Raw genomic sequence first — 14868 nt, 5'->3', positions numbered from 1 at the left:
TAAAAAACAATTAAACAGCATTGAGGCCATCTCTATAATGTCACAAATAAGCAATGAAGAGCAAATGCAATTTGGGGGTGTCATTTTGCATGTCACTTTCAAACAGCTTGGTCAAAGCCACTATCAGAGATGGGGCTGAGAATCCAAATGGATGAAAGAAGCCAAAATACCCTTTTTTTAAAAAAGACCAGAAAAAAGTGCATAGTGAGAAGGCAGTGTCAAGCCCATAGACGCGCAGTACAGCAAACCTGTCACACCCCTCAGGAAATCTCATATTGAAAAATGCGGAGTGGCAAAGATGGTGCTGTAGAAACTTCACATCAGCAAAGGCTATGAAGATGAAACACAATATGCCCATGATGACAGACAGAAGTGCGGCCAGTGAGTACACATAGAAATACTGAGTGCATTGTACCTCTCTACCTCCTAATACCTTAAATCATTCATAGGGTGACCCACAGAGCCCTGAAGGTATGAGGAGGTCATAGAGCAAAAACAGACAGAGACTCCTTTGGCCTGCAGCCATGTGATGGAGCTGGCTACAGCTCATCTCTTGTGGGTCAAGTAATCAGCTGAGACAGGGGGAGGATGGCTGTAGCAGCAGCCTTGTGACATGTGACCAGGTGATTGCCAGGGAGGACCTAAGATGTCTGGCAGTGTTTGGCTGGAAATCTAAAGAAATTAACAGAGTGGACTCTAGGTCAGAGAATGGGGAGCTATTGCGGGGTGGGCATGTGTCTGAGGAGGGGGAGCAGAGACATGGAGGTATACATGTCTGGTACCACTCTCTCTACTCACTATTCCTAATGATTTTTCCATGGATGACTTATTTTAATTGGAACTGGGTGATTTTTTTTGGATGAATAGCTTATTTGCTACAAAATACAGTTTCAGGTCAATCAAAACTATTTGTGAATTCGGGTCAAATTCAGTGAATAATTTTGGGTAAAAAAAATGGGGAAAAATTTAAAAATCAGAACATTTTGATATGATATTTTCTAAATGAAATGTCTTGACTTTTCATTTCTAAACAATGTTTTATTTAGAAATGTAGTGGGTTATATTTAAACAAACAAACAAAAAGGGCAAAAAGCACCCCAAACCAAAATGATACAAAATGAAAACTATTCATTTTGGGTCAAATGAAACTTTTTGTTCAGCCTGAATGGATTATTTTTTTCTTCAGTTCAGTTACTGAACCAAAAAATTAGTTATTCTCTCCACTCTAATTTTAATATTGACAGCTCAGCCTAACTTGAGGTAGCTTTCTCTGCATTTCCTATGTGATGATTCTGCATTCTCAATCTTAGCTCTCACTCCTTTCTCCATAGCAACAGCTCATTTCGGGGGTAATAATTTATGACCACCTACTTCTCCTATAACCCCCTCACTCTGTCCCTTTACCGTGTACAAGATGATGCTATGTAATCCACTCAACGCCTCTTATAATAGCTTTCTTGCTTTTTTGGTTAATTTCCTTTACTTTCCTCACTACACATCAATGTTTTTGTGGGTGATTTGGCCCAGAGTTATTAGATATGCAGGAGGTCCTGGATCCTAGCTCTGAGTCTTGCACTTGCTCCATTTTATCATAGAACCAAAACCATTTCCCAGCTCTCTAAAGGCTTAAACCAGCTCTACTGACATCAACATACAAAACTGATGTAACGCTAGTAGGAAAAGAGGAGCACTTAGAGGAATTTGCCTCCTCTATCACATCTTTTATTATCAAGAACATCTATCTGTTCGAGGGATTTCATAAGGAAATTAATTGATTAAGTCTGTGGACTGACTTAACAATCTAAGGACTTGTCTACATGGTGGGGTAATGCACTCTACCAGGGTGTGATTTCTCAAGTTCACGAACATGCTGCACATTAGTTGGTCCATATAAACCTGCTAGTGCCCTTTATCATAGTGCTGTTTGAAACAGTACTACATTAAAGCACAGTAGGAAACTTTTAGTGTGCACTAGCATAATCTACATGGACAAATGAAAGTGTAACACATTAGTGAGCTTTAGAAATCACCTCCCATAAAGCACATTACACCATCATGTGGACAAGCCCTTAATGTTATATGATGCCCAGTCATGGCAGCAAAAAAATCCCTATCTGTGATTGGCAAGGTGATTGCACTCTATCTGATTGGACACAGAACCCATGATAGTCCATTGAGATATTCTGGTGACTAGGGCATAGGCAGACAGATAGCTCTGTGCTCTGTCTTTCACTAGTGTAATTAAGGCACAAATATGTTTAACTCTTGTAGAGAAAACGAACTTTATAAAATTAATATTTTAAAATAATTTGGGGAATTTATTCTCTGCTGGAATAAATGGATGCAACTTTATTGACTTTAACATAGATGTGTCCATATATAACACGATGGTCCAGCGATAGGGAAATACAATCTAGATGGAGCAACTATAAGCTGGATGCATAACTGGTTAGAAAACTGTTCCCAGAGAGTAGCTATCAGTGGTTCGCAGTCAAGCTGGATGGGCATAACCAGTGGGGTCTCGCAGGGCTCTGTTCTGGGTCCAGTTCTGTTCAGTGGCATAGAGAATACACTTATAAAGTTTGCAGACGATACCAAGCTGGGAGGGGTTGAAAGTACTTCGGAGCATAAGATTAAAATTCAAAATGATCTGGACAAACTGGAGAAATGGTCTGAAGTAAATAGGATGAAATTCAATAAGGACAAATGCAAAGTACTCCACTTAGGAAGGAACAAAGAGTGGCACACATACAAAATGGGAAATGACTGCCTAAGAAGGAGTACTGCAGAAGGGGATCTGGACGTCATAGTGGTTCACAAGCTAAATATAAGTCAACAATGTAACACTGTTACAAAAAAACAAAAAAAAAACAAAAAAAAAACGAAACATCATTCTGGGATGTATTAGCAGGAGTGTTGTAAGCAAGACATGAGAAGTAATTCTTCCGCTCTACTCTGCACTGATTAGGCCTCAACTGGAGTATTGTGTCCCATTCTGGGCACCACATTTCAGGAAAGATGTGGACAAATTGGAGAAGTCCAGAGAAGAGCAACAAAAATGGTTAAAGGTCTAGAAAACATGACCTATGAAGGAAGATTGAAAAAATTGGGTTTGTTTAGTCTGGAGAAGAGATGACTGAGACGGGACATGAAAGAATCATAGAAGATTAGGGTTGGAAGAGGCTTCAGGAGGTCATCTAGTCCAAACCCCTGCTCAAAGCAGGACCAACACCAACTAAATCATCCCAGCCAGGGCTTTGTCAAGCTAGGGGTTAAAAACCTCTAAGGATGGAGATTTCACCACCTCCCTAGGAAGCACTGGAATGGGTTACACCACCCTCTTAGCGAAATAGTGTTTCCTAATATCCAACCTAGACCACCCCCACTGTAACTTGAAACCATTACTCCTTGTTCTGTCATCTGTCACCACTGAGAACAGCTGAGCTCCATCCTCTTTGGAACCCCACTTCAGGTCGTTGAAGGTTACTATCAAATTCCCCCTCATTCGTCTCTTCTGCAGATTAAATAACCCCAGTTCCCTCAGCCTCTCCTCATAAGTCATGTGCCTCAGCCCTCTAATCATTTTCATTGCCCTCTGCTGGACTCTCTCCAGTTTGTCCATATCCTTTGTGTAGTGCAGGGCCCAAAACTGGATACAATACTCCAGATGTAACCTCACCAGTGCCGAATAGCAGGGAATAATGACTTCCCTCGATCCACTGGCAATGCATCTACTAATTCAGCCCAATATGCCATTAGCCTTCTTGGCAACAAGGGCACACTGTTGACTTATATCCAACTTCTCGTCCACTGTAATCCCCAGGTCCTTTTCCGCAGAACTGCTATTTAGTCAGTCAGTCCCCAGCCTGTAGCGGGGCATGGGATTCTTTCATCCTAAGTGCAGGACTCTGCACCTGTCCTTGTTGAACCTCATTAGATTACTTTTGGCCCAGTCTTCCAATTTGTCTCCAATCTGTCATGATAACAGTTGTCAGATACATAAAAGGTTGTTACGAAGAGGAGGTATAAAAATTGTTCTCCTTAACCACTGAGGCTAGGACAAGAAGCAATGGGCTTAAATTGCAGCAAGGGCGGTTTAGGTTGGATATTAGGGAAAACTTCCTGTCAGGGTAGTTAAGCACTGGAATAAATTGTCCAGGGATAGGGTGACCAGATGTCCCAATTTTATAGGGACAGTCCCGATATTTGGGACTTTTTCTTATATTGGCACCTATTACCCTCCCACCCTTTGTCCTGGTTTTTCACATTTGCTATCTGGTCACCCTACCCCGGAAGGATGTGGAATCATCATCATTGGAGATTTGAAAGATCAGCTTAGATAATCACCAGTCAGGGATGGTCTAAATAATACTTGGTCCTGCCATGAGCACAGGGAACTGAACTAGCTGTCCTCTTGAAGTCCCTTCCAGTCCTATGATTGACTTCTAGCATAGCACTGAGGAGAATTGGATTCAGCTCCCTACTCCGTCAGTGACTTCCTGTGTGACCTTCAACAAGTCTCTTTAGGACCAGGCTTTTAAAGGTATTTATGTGCCTAAAGATGCAGCTAGATGTCTAATAGGATTTATAAAAGCACCTAACTCTCATTGTAAGCCAATGGTTAGGCACCTAAGCACTTTTAAAACCCTACCAGGTGCTTTTATCTGCATCTTTAGGTGCCTAAATAGAAAATACATTTAAAAATCTAACCGTTAGGGTCTCTGTGCCTCAGTCACCCATCTGTAAAATGGGGATATTAGTATTTCTCTACCTCACAAAGATGTTCTGAATATAAATACACTAAAGACTATGAGGTACGCAGATACTGCAGGTTTCAGAGTGGTGCAGTAATGGATGCCATAAGTACCTTAGTCAGATCAGAGAAGTTGGCCCTTTGTCTTTATTTGTTTTGGTAATTTATATGACCCAGTGAAAGGTGAGTGAATGATAGAACAGTATGATAAAACATCTTTGCATGCCCACACAAATATTTATAAAAAGAAAAAATAAATTAAAAACAATCTTAAAGAACACTGTTATTGTTTTAGGACTCTGAAGGCATGGTTATTATTACTGATTCTGCCAGAAGCTTCCTGTGTCCCCCTAATATGAATCACTCTCTCTGGGCCTGGTTCATACTGAATTACTCCAGTTTTACAGTGCTGAGGGTGTGCCTACACTGTAATCAGAGGTGCAACTGCAGTGTAGGTAGACATACCCGTGCTAGCTAGCTTTGATCTAGCTAGCACAGCTAAAAATAGCAGTGAAGATGTGAGGCCATAGACTTCAGTGGTGACATAGGCTTTAGCTCAGGATACCAGGGTTGCGGGTAGGCATGTACAGTTGAATTTATGTGGAGTTACACTGGTATAAAACTAGACTAATACAGTGGTGAATCAAAGCCCAAAGTGTCTTTCTTTTCTTTACTTTAAAATAAATGGGCTAATAACCTGCCTCATAGATTGCCCCTATAGTTGTGAGGATCAATTCAGTAAAGGTTGTAAAGCACTTTGAGATAGTACTGTATTAATGTTAATTAAATAGTAATTACTGTTAATAATAATTAATTATGATTAACCCAACTTTATCTGTCTTCCTAGACATGGGAACAAAAATGAGAAAACTAATGTCAGATATCATTGACTTCAATGAAAATTCTGTGCATGGAGGACTTGCAGGATAAAGTGCCAGATTTCTTTTTAGGCTAGGTGAGTGCGTATAGCTACAAGCAAAGATAATGGGTCTGGTCCTGCCATCCTGGCTCCACTAAACCTCCACTTGGCATTCAATGGGTGCACAGACTGAGCATTGGCCTGCTAAACCCAGGGTTGTGAGTTCAATCCTTGAGGGGGCCATTTAGGGATTTGTGGCATAAATTGGGGATTGGTCCTGCTTTGAGCAGGGGGTTGGACTAGATGACCTCCTGAGGTCCCTTCCAATCCTGATATTCTATGATTCTATGAAATCCTACATCAGGTCCTTCATTTCCAAGGTGGATTTCACAAAACTTAACATTTTAGTCTCCAGGCAATTGTTTAGGCCATGATTCTGCAACGACTAATGTATGTAAAGTTATGCAGATGATTAAGTCTTTGCAAGACTGGGGCCTTCAATAGATAATCCGGGCCACGGATGTAAAGCCACAAATTCAGTAGAGCTATTACATCAGTTAAGGATCTGGCTCAACATTACTGCCCCCAATCCTGCATGGTACTCCATGTGAATATCCCCCTGTTCCCATCCAGAGCACCTTCCTGGATTAGAGCCTCAGTGATTTGCATAATATTGGTATTATTTATTATTAAGTAGTAGTACATTGCAGTTGTGTCTAGGAGGCCCCAATCAGGGATTGATGCCTCATTGTGTTAGGCACTGTTCACACACAGTAAAAACCCTGCCCTCTCCAGCCTAAGAATAGCTAATACTGTCACAAGCAATTCATTCTGCTTTGCATCATAGCATCTTCATCCTCCATCAACAGAGTCTACCTAAAGATCATTAATAATCATGGAGAGATGCTTATTACTGTCTTGTTCACCACACCTGACCAATAATATGTTTGCCGTTTACTTCAAAGGCAGTAATAGTGCAGTAAATTACAAAAGATATGTGCCTTCATGTTAATTACATTGTATTTATTGTGCTGGATTGTAGCTCTGATTCAAAACAGTTTGTTTGTATGTTACTATAAATAACCTCTGTTTTCCAGTTTAGAAATACTTGCAAAAAATACACATTACATGAGTGTAACAAAACAGCCAGATTTGGGGGACATCCAATTTATTATTTTTTCGCCAGAAATGTTTTTCTGTTATAAGGAATTAAAATTAACACGTCAAGAAAACACGAAATTAAACTTTTCAAAATATAAAATCCAAATGTTTTGGATGATAAATAGCAGTTACCATCTCAGCCACAAAACTATTTAGCAGACTTGTCTCTTCCATTTATTTAATTGTTTTGACTTATTGAAATGTACCCAGAAAAAGTTCTGGGCAGTAGATGCCTTTCCTGTCACTAGTTAAGAGACTTTCCCCTCCAGAGTGAAATTTTAGAAAAATAAGAGTATTTCAAAGACAAGCTAGGGAAAATAAACTCAGAAATATATTACCACTGGTCAAAACTCCCCCCATTTTTAAGCTGTGTACAGACACTGGCTGCTGGGCAGCTTCCTTAGCCAATGCTGAATGTATAGCTGCACTTTGTGCCTTCCGGCTAGAGAAGATTTCTTTACTAGAGATGCAATCAGCTCTGACCAATCAGTAATAAGGGTTAATCAGCTGATCGATTGGTCCCTGAGCAGCCTGGACCTGGCTCCTCTCTGACTGGCTCTAGCCTGGCCTTAGGGCAAGAGGTTGGGAACTTTTAATTATCAGCAGCAGCTACTCTACTGATTGAATGGCCAATGGGTTTACTACTCAGGCTGCACTGCTTGAATAATAATAGAAAACAATGTGAACACAGAAGAGCACAAACAGTGGACCAGCACGATGCATGGATATGTATAGCATGAGATAAGGAGAGTTAATTATCTGGTAAAAACAAAATTTTAGGGTCTGAAGGATGTTTTATAGATGTGCTGCTAGGTTTCTTTGTTTTGTTATTCTTTACTCTACCACCATTATTGCCACATAATTTACCTACAGAACAATCTGATAATCCATCTATGGTTAGAAATTATCACAGGAAGGAATGTTTTGTTTTAGCATTGCAAAACTCGCATGGGTGGAGTAGATAAAGAGATAGATTATACCAAACCAAATGTATATCTTTCTTATATAGATATATAAAAAGCATATGTGCATTGTTTTATATCTATCTATATCTCACATACCATGCATGTATCCTAATAAATGTATGCTGATATAGATATAATTTAAAATACATTATCTTATAAGTATAGAGTGTGTTGATACTTCGATAATTTGAGATAAATTCGAGAAATAATATAGCCTTATCACATCTCATTTTCTTTTTTAAATTTGGTGGCAGTTAAACTGCAGGTAATATAGCTCATTAAGCTAATAAATATCTATTGTGTTTAACAGGTCTGTCTATTTTTTCTATCAGAAAACTACACAGAACCTCAGAACGAAAATAGTATTCATATCCCTTTGCACTTACACTGTCAGACTCTGTGCAAAGGCTATTGACATACACAAAGAAACAATAGCTGCATCCCACTTGCAGTACTGCTAGACTTATTCATTCATCTTAACATAATAATTGTAGATGGTTGTTGAAAAGAAGCATACGTTTAGCGTAGACATCAAAAGAACAACCGGGCTTTCAGATAAGCCAACTAAAACTCAGTTTTAAAGTTTCAAACCTAATCCAGGGTAAAGACTGAACAAAGAGTCAGAGAGCAGAAATTATGTTATTTAAACTGACACCACCTAAATCAGAGCCTTTCTTCTGTGATCTCACATAAACACAGTGTGTTCATCACATCAAGCCAGCTTCATTACTATTTATATTACCATATACTGGCTGTGTGCAGTCAATTCATAATTGTCCAGTTTTTCTAATTAATCACAAAAGATTTTTGTTTTGCCTACAGCTAGTTCTGGGGTGACTCACAATGGCAAGCCAAAGCTCATACATCAAACACAGGCCCTCTTTGCTCCAGCCTTCTGCTGGGGAATGCTGTTTAGCTCTTCTTTACCACCGAGGTATTCACTGGGCATGTGCAGCCCCAGGCAAAGGAGAAGCACTGCGATCTGTCCTCTACCGTGTGACTTGTTATTTTTATCTGATGCTTGCATTCTCAGCCCAAACCAGATCTAGCTATTTTGGCAAGATTTCTTAATTGAGAGCATTTGATTTCTCTCTCTCTTTTTTATCAAGCTGCTCAAGATTTGTAGAGCTTCAAAGGAAGTGGATCGAATATTGCTTAAACTTCTGCATTATCAATAGTTTCCTAATTAGCTCAGCATAACCAGTGAACGCTAGTAGGGGGATTAAAGAAACTGCAGAATAGCGGTCTAATTCCTGTGATGACAGGGATGCTTGGTAATTTATTTGCATTGGGCCAAACTGTGATCCCATTATTGGCATTGGGGGCAGTCACTCAAATCAGTTATCCCATTGACTTCAGTGGCACTCCTCCTGTGAGTAACAAGCTGAATAAAAGGATTGGAATCTGACCTCTAATTTTTATTGCCCAAAATTTGGAGATGCAAAAGCTACTCCACAAACAAAGGAGGGTGGGGCAAGGGGTAGTGATTTGAACTATAACAAATGACCAGCAAAACTGATATTTTTATTCTTCACCCCGTTATGAGAATTGCAATTAACATTTAAATAAAACTACGTAGAGAATATAAAAATATAACAGCTGAAGTGTATAATGCTGAAAATCTGACCAGTTAGAACTGGACTAGATCAGTAGAAAGGGCTGGATCCAGACTGCTCTAGAAGGCTACTTGCTGTAACCTTGTTAATTATGTGGAAATTTTCTGGTAAAATGCATCTATCGATGTGATCTTCCTTGATCATATTCTGCCCACTGCTGAGTTTGCATGGAGTCCGCACAGTGGCAGGGGGAGAACATTTTAATAAAAAGCTCTACAACCAAGTGCTGCACTCAAGCAAGGCCCTTTGGAATGAGATGGCTGTGAAGACAAATCCTGTTTAGACACAGGGCACCGAGGGCTATATATTTGGCTATGCACCACCAAAATATGCACGTACACATGTTTTCTTAGCATGAAATAGAAAGGTACATTTTTGTATCTGACCAGAGGGGGAGAAATTATCTCTGATGGGTTACAGGAGATCTCAAAAATGGTGGTGGAAAGTTTATTCTGTTTAGAAAGATTAAAAGTTATGAATTCATATTATAACAAACATGGATATTTTCATGGAGTTTAACCTTTCTGACATGGATTACTCAGTTGAAAACAGTCTCCCTTTTCTGGGCAATAATTTCTTCTTTTCAGGTGTGGGAACGAGCAACTCCTAATGTATATTTTCTGGAATGTAATGTGACCGATCCGAGTGTGGTCTTATAGGATGGGTCCAGCACTCTCTCCCTAATACTTTTAAGGACCACCCAACCCCAAATCAATCTTTGATTATTTTTAAATCAGCCAAGAGAAAAAGTACACCTAGAAAAGCTCCAGTGAGTCACGAATGGGGTTTGTAACTACCCAGGTAAGATGATCACTGGTATGTCAGAAAATAAAGGACAACCATATGAGAAATACTTTTAAAGGGTAACCTGAAAATGTTTTATTCATAGTACCAAATATTTTTCTTCTGCAGTGTATGATCCTTATTATGCTTATTGCCTGAAATCATATTTTGCTTACATTTTATAATAAAGCAACTGTGAATACACTGTAGTTAACCTGCAATTACAATGCTATTACACCATAGTTCTTCTTGTTGATGCCTATAACCAGTAATTTCACTGTCTCCCACACCACCCCTCACATTTGGGGAAAATGGGCCATCAAAATTCACAAAGCCACCCCCTTATGTTTTCTTAAATCCTGCCTTAGCTGGGATGCCTATAAATTACTTCTGTCTGGCACTGGTTAGTTGGGGCAGCCATCTCTGAGACCACTGTGCCCACTCATTTATACAAATATACTGGTCTTCACTCTTAGTTTAGCCCATCCTCTTGTTTGGATCAGGCCCCAAGTGATTATAAAGACAAAGTGCATTGAAACCTCTGGAAATCTTTCCATTGACTTCAGTGGGCTTGCCTGTTGTCAAAGTTGTTGACTGTGAGCAATCTGGAGCAGGGACTGTTGTTGATTTACCTGTTTGTACAGTACCTAGAACACTGGGGCCTTTTCCCAGATATGGTCTTTATGTGCTTCCATGGCACATTTTATTATTACTTTTCATTATTAACTACTGAGCTTAATTACAACAAAAATAGAAGGTATGAGGTGTGCCCAGATTAGGGTGACCAGATAGCAAGTGTGAAAAATCGGGACGGGGGTGGGGAGTAATAGGAGCCCATATATTAAAAAAAAGCCCCAAAATATTGGGACTGTCCCTATAAAATTGGAACATCTGGTCACCCTAACCTGGATTCTAAAAATGTGTTAAGTATGAAACCAAATGAAAGTTTCACAAAAACAACGGACTGTTTCCTATCAGGGAAGTGATAAGTAATTATCATTAACCTTTGAATTATGGTGATCATTTGGTTTTTTTAAAAATAGGCACTAAACTATAATTGCAGACAACTATGGTGTAATTACAGTCACTGCATTCTAAAATATAAACCATAGTTTTTATCTGATCAAACTTTCATTAGTTGCTGCTTACCTGGGAATGGGTTGTGGGCTAAGTATTATTATACCAGTTTTACAAATGAGTACACTGATGAGCAGAGAGATCGTCACTTGCCTCAGGTCATACGGTGAGTCAATGACAGACGCAGGAGTAGAATCTGACTCCCCATTATCTTCTCTAAGTAGCATACATAATTTCTCCCAATATATACAGCCCAAATGGAAAACTGTAATCGGACATTTAACTTAATCTGGAAGATTCTAAAAGGTGTGCTGACGAGCTATGGTAGCATGTGAAACGGAAAATTCCGGGCATATAACACAGTCTCAAACCCCATGATTTCTAGAGGGTTTTTTCCAAGCATACAGTTATGGAACACCCATCTTACCTATTCCTTATGAAGTGAGTTATATGCACGATAAAAGCAGTTGTAGCTACGGGAACAGTGTTAACTTACAATGGTCTCCTCTGTGGAAACGATAGAAATTCAGCCCTTCCCCAATTTGTTCCCCCTCCCCGGCTTCCCTTAACTTTCTCTCTCCCTCCCCCAACATGCTGGAGAGCTGATAGTGAAAAGAATCTCCAGGGATAGGGTGGATTCTACCAGTTGTGCTTTCCATCTCACCAACCCCTTAGTAACATTAGGAGAACCATACTCAACTTCAGGGTGGTTTTCTTTAAATCATACTAGCTAGTACGTTTTAACTAACGCATGCCCTGTGTATTTTAACATGTGCTACCAGGTTGAAGTGAACCTTTGAAGAGATTATTCAGTCTTCTCAACCACACAGTCCAAGGACTCTTGATTAGACTACCTAATCTCTCATTTTCGGATGGATACAACACTAGATGGTGAGGTCTTGACAAGTCAAATATCGGACTATGCTCCAGTTTTACCACCTTATGGCTATCTTATGGCCAGTGACAAGTTATTAAGCAAGATAACTGAATACTTCCTTGTTTCAGGACTAATTTTTTACTCTTCCTTAGAAGACGAAAAAACTGCTATTTGGAAAGCAATATGGATGGCACTCTACTTTTTGTGTCAAAGCTGACACCTCTATTCCTCATTGGTCATCTCTCACATACAATAAGATTGAGATAAACTGGAATAAATCCCCCCAAAAAATTTCTAGAGGCTTGAAATACCACTTTGATAGACTGGGTTTCCATAAAGCAGGAAAAGGGATCTGATATTGGGGGATCCTTCTAACTTAAAGCAATCAACTCAACAATTAAAAGAAACATGGACTCCATCTTACCCCAACTAATAGAGGGTTTGAAAAATAGCCAACTTTGCCATTGTGCCTATGCAATAGGGTTATCATTAAAATGACGGCAATATCTGTAATCATAGACAAATTTTAGTCCACACAGAAAACTTGGTTTGGAACCACTTTAGCTGCATCTCAGTGGAATTGTATTGGCTGCAATATTAAACGATCCTCGTCGAGGCTATATTTATGGAGGATTCAACATAAGATACTGCTTAGGATGCATTGGATCCTCTCGTATTTATTTAAAGGCAGGTCTAAAGCAGGATGATAAATGTTGGCAGTGTAACAAACCTCTGGTTCATTGATACATAAGCTCTGGGACTTCCCTGATGCAAAAGGTTTTTTGAGAGATGTGTGTAACAGCACACGTTGTATTTTAAATGTGGATATTCCTTTAATACCTGAGACTTTTGTACTAGGAGTGATACAGGTAAAATTAGGCTTTACAAGTCCTCATAAACTCGTGTCTTTTCTGGCTACATTTGTAGCCAAGTGAGTTGCCTTGCAAAGGTCGAAATGCTGTTTGTTTCTGAAGACTAAAGACTGATCTAATAATTTAGCACACATAGTAGCCTTTGAAAGACTCTCATACAAACAATGGCAGGAGCTCAGAAATTTTCAGGTCACGTAGGCCTGAATGTTCAAACCTGATGCCTAAATGTAGACTCCAAAATTACTATACTGAGGCACCTATGTATACGTGGCCTTATTTTCAGAGGTGCTGAGACACTCACAGATCCTTTGGAAGTCTGTGGGAAACGCCAGCGCTCAGTCCCTCTGAAAATAACATTTGAATACCATATCTCATTGGATACCTGTGTAGGGTAGTTTAGCCTAACCTTAACACCCAAGTCTGAAAATTCTGGCCATGGTCTTTATTTTTTTAGCTACAGAATCATCATCTTTCTTTGTTTAATATTGAAGAATTGTCTTTCACATACAAACCTGGCTGATAGAGAAAAATATGACAAAGTAGACGTATCCTTTAACATCTCTCTCTCTTCTTCTTTCCCTAATCCTACTTCTGCAAGTCTAAAGAAGATCCTGCTCTTCTTCCTGACACTTTCTTCTTGTCCGTTCTACCAAACTTCATTCCTACAATTCAAAGATGCATCAGTGATTGTTATATGATGATGTTATTTAGTGTTCCTCTGGTTCACTTATTACTTGAGAAAATAGTCTTTAAAATTCATATAAAGATGTAACATTTTTTTAAAGCCTTAGCTCATTTACAAGCAGGAAACTTGTACAAAGCACTGATATTTACTGACATATACAATCTATGCATTATTTTGGGCACAATTATTTGTGAATCTTGCTCTCTCGTTACACTCTCTGAACAGTGAGCTTCCTGTTCCTATCAAAAAAGTCTTTCACAGTGATCCGGTAATACAAGCAGCAGGGGATGTGGCTGGAAGTGACTTCCTGTCATCCACATATTAACGGAGTGCTAAAATGAATGTAACATTTTGAAATACCAAACATTTTTACCCGCTATTGTTACCATAGCATTCTCTAAGCATCCTGGTGTGCAAAGGTTGCTCTCAGATAGAAGTTGCATTGTGCTTTTTCCCTGTTTAAGTGTCCCTCTGACCCCCTGAATTGATTCCTAAATGTTCACCATTTTAACAAAATTTCTGTTTACATTTATCTAGGGGTTTTACACCATGAAGCTGAGTAATCCGTGAAGTGGATTATTTCAAAGGGACATTTTCACTCAGGAAAAGCAGCATCTGATCCTTAAACTGACTCCAAAATACAGCTCTCAAGTTCTGGGGCCAAAAGCAGCTAATCCTCCTCATTAATACACAAGGAAAAAATTAGCCAGGAGCTCCAATCCTGGCTCCTGGTAAACCCAATTTGCTGACACTCTGTAGGCTCTCCACACATCCTCTATGTATTCAGCTACAGAGAAGTTTCAGGGCGAGCTTTAGGAATGAAGAACCCCTCGATCCAGCCGCAGGCACCATCACATGGAGTGCTCCTGAAATCAAGCAGCTTGTGGCTTGTAGCGAGGTTAGGAATATGGTTGTAAAAAACCAAACCAAACCAAGAGAGCTTGAGTGTGGCCCTACACAAACCAGAAAAGAGTAGATGGGATTTTAATTGGTCCTTGGTACTTTTACAGTCTACTCAAGAGTCCCCTTGCTATAGTCCATGTTCACCCTATAAGTTGAGGCCCTACATTGTGAGTTTTATTTTGTATCAGACTAAAGAGGATATATTTTATCATAATGGTTTCAAAGCCAACACGCAGAGGCCAACACAAATAGGTTATTACTAGCTGAAGAACTATACCTCAGGCACCATTTTATTAGAACTAGTGTTTACATCACAC

Source organism: Lepidochelys olivacea, assembly GCF_965140295.1.
Source record: "Lepidochelys olivacea isolate rLepOli2 genome assembly, chromosome: 2".
NCBI classification, from domain to species: domain Eukaryota; kingdom Metazoa; phylum Chordata; order Testudines; family Cheloniidae; genus Lepidochelys; species Lepidochelys olivacea.
Note: the sequence above shows the minus strand (reverse complement) of the source record.